Here is a 3,519-nt window from a genome sequence, read left to right on the forward strand (position 1 = left end):
GTTTGCACAACCAAATAATTTCTGGACAAACTGTCGAGAAACCGTCTCAGGGAAGCTCATCTACGTGCTCTTCGTCCTAACCAGAGTCTTGATCTCACTTGCAGTTCGGCATTGTAACCGACTTCAGTGGGGGAAATGTTCACCTTCGATGGCCACTGGCATGCTGAAGAAGTGTGCTCTTCACGGATGAATCCCGGTTTCAACTCGGAGCAGATGGCAGCAGCGTGTTGAGCATTGTGTGCGGCGCGGTTTTGCGTGTCAGCGTTGTGAACAGAGTGCCGCAAGGTGGCGGTGGGTTATGATATGGGCAGGCATAAGCCGTATGCGAACACAGTTGGGCATTTTTCGCTGGCAATTTGAATGCGAGATACCGTGGCTGATATATCCCGGAGGGCCCATTGTCGTACCATTCATCCGCTTACCATCACCTCATGTTTCAGAGATTATGAGGCAGGACCCCATCGTCGCAAGGATCTGTACACAATTCCTGGAAGCTGAAAATGTCCCAGATTCTTCCTGGCCTGCATACTAACCAGACATGTCACCCATTGAGCATGTTTGGGAGGTGCTCTGGATCGACGTGTGGTCTCGACAGCGTGTTCTGTTCCCTGCTAACATCCAGCAACCGCACAGCTATTAAAGAGGAGTGGGACAACATTCCATTGGCCACAATCAACAGCCTGATCAACTTTATGCGAAGGAGATGTATCGCGCTTAGTGAGGCAATGGTGGTCACCAGATACCCCTACTTTTAAAGGTATCTGTGACCAACAGATCCGATATCTGCATTCAGTCATGTGAAATCCATAGACTAGGGCCTAATTAATTTATTTCAATTGACTGATTTCCTTTATGAACTGTAACTCTGTAAAATATTTGAAATTGTTGCATGTTGCGTTTATATTTGTGTTCAGTGTAGTTTGTTGAGGCTTGATTGATTTTTCCTGTTGTACTGGAACCAGATAGAAAAGTCCCAGGAGTCAACACTGACTTAACACTAGCCTCCTCTCCACTAGCACTAATGCTGACAATACTAGCCTCCTCTCCACTAGCATGATAACAATAACTAGTCTCCTCTCCACTAGCCCCGCTAACAATACTAGCCTCCTCTCCACTAGAGCTAATGCTAACAATAGTAGTCTCCTCTCCACTGCGCTAATGCTTAACAATACTAGTCTCCTCTCCACTAGCGCAAATGCTGATAACAATAGTGTCTCTCCCTCTCCACTAGCCCTAATGCTAACAATACTAGTCCTCTCCACTAGCGCTAATGCTAACAATACTAGTCTCCTCTCCACTAGCGCAAATGCTAGAAAATAGTAGTCTCCTCTCCACTCAGCCCTAATGCTAACAATACTAGTCTCCTCTCCACTAGCGCTAATGCTAACAATAATAGTCTCCTCTCCACTAGCCCTAACGCTACAATACTAGCCTCCTCTCCACTAGAGCTAATGCTAACAATACTGGTCTCCTCTCCACTAGCGCAAATGCTGCTAACAATAGTAGTCTCCTCTCCACTAGCCCTAATGCTAACAAACGTGGTTTGTTCCTCTGTGAGCTGACGTCCACCCCCTCCTACTGCTTTCCCTCAGTCATCCTGTTCATTCTCTCCCCAACCACCTCCTCTCCTTTGTTCACCTCATTCCTCCGCCTCCCTCTCCCCTTTCATCCCATTCCCTTCCAACTAAAGGCTACAACAAAGGTTCAAATTCAAGTTATCGATCAGCTTGTCAAGTTCCTGAACGACTGTGAAAGACTAGACCGTCAGGAAGATGTAGAACCACTGATACCCAAATGCTTCCACAGGTCCAGGTTAAGCCTACTCCTAGACATAAAAGCCCTTTCAAAAGAGACTCTCCATTGGAAGTGCTTTGAGTCCAGGAGTGGCTTAACTTGGAGCATGAAATAAAGGTCTAGAGTCTTTGAGGCAAGTGTGTGTGTGTGTGTGTCCGTAAGTGATTGCACGGTATACTGATACTAGAATGGTTCGGTAATAGAATTTTTGTTACTTTGTTACTTCTGTCGTCTGTCTATCAGTTCGCAGCCGATGTCCCCTTATAGCGGCTAGAGCACCGTTGCCTGCTCGACTTACTCATTGCTAGCTCTAGCCTTTCCCTTAGGAACCACTGAACTAACTGGGAGTCTGGCTGCATAACACTTATCCTGAACAGAACTTAACACACACGTCAAAATGTTGCAACTGTTAATTACTGTTCGCAAAAACAATGTCTAGAACAATTTACAATGCAAGAACATACCGATAGCATCCAGCTTTGTAGGGTAACTTTCCTTGCTAGTTTACAGCTGAAGCCAACATCATTCACAACCCTAGTACCTTGTTTGTGATCATATGCAAACCATATCGCTAAATATTGCTGATTACGAAGCTGATTGTCACCAAATCGTTATTAATTCGCCGTTTCCCCCTCCTCACCTCTCCCCCAGTCAAGAACATCTTTGCTTGAGCCTAGAAAGAACTTTGTGTGTGAAGGAACAGCATCACCCTTCGGTCTTAAAGAGATGTATAAAATAAGATATGCTTCTTCTATGCAAATGTTGTTGATCAGTGCAATACAATAAGTCCCAAATGGAAAGGAAACAGATCGTTTTCATCTGCCTAGCCTCATGAAATCAGCAAAAACAATCTCAATAACTCAATGCATGCACACAGCTCCTATTGAATATGCATTCACCTGCAATGTGAATAGGCCTAGGCAACATCTTGATTTACCCAGATTATTAATAGAGATTTACCATTCAAATAAATGATTACCATTATGTTGTTACGTAAAAAAAAAAATATTGAGTCATTGATGCACACATTCAAAAATCAACGTTTCAAATGTAATGATATTGAACTCAAAAGATCTGTCTGGATCAAGTGCCATTCATTTGGCTAATATGTAATTTTTGCCATGGTATCGTTTTTGTATTGTTTTGGTATCAAGTATCGTGATGGTATTGAGTATCGTGATACTAAACCTTCTATTGAAGTAAAAATGCAGGTATCGTGACAACACTAGCGTCCTGCGTGCTGCCTTGTGTGTGTGACAGACATCTGTGTATCTATGTATCTGACATAAGCCAAAGCTGACCTGGCGAGCACATAGCTTGCGCTATCGGAAACCAGGGTCTCATGTGTGTGTCTCTGGGCATCTCCCCCTCTCAGTAGGACTTAACACTGGCACCTCATCGATTTGCTGGCGGGTATCTTTTGGCCACTGTCACTTACTTGGCTTGGCTAAAATACTTAACATCTCCTAAGCTCCAAGCCATCGTAAATGTGCTGTAGATAATGGAGAATCATGACCCAGTAATAGTCTGTATAACGGTGGAGCTGTGGACTAGGCCCTGGAGGTCTGCTACCCCCCATGTCCACAGAGGAAAGCCCCAAATAGACAGTACAAACATAAATGTGATGTTCAGGCAGCTTCCATTTCAAGTCGGCCATTTTACGTTTCACACTACATAGTATTGGTCTGTGGGAAAGTGGGAATATTATTGCATTCGAAAATTGCT

Source organism: Coregonus clupeaformis, unplaced genomic scaffold, assembly GCF_020615455.1.
Source record: "Coregonus clupeaformis isolate EN_2021a unplaced genomic scaffold, ASM2061545v1 scaf2995, whole genome shotgun sequence".
NCBI lineage: Eukaryota > Metazoa > Chordata > Actinopteri > Salmoniformes > Salmonidae > Coregonus > Coregonus clupeaformis.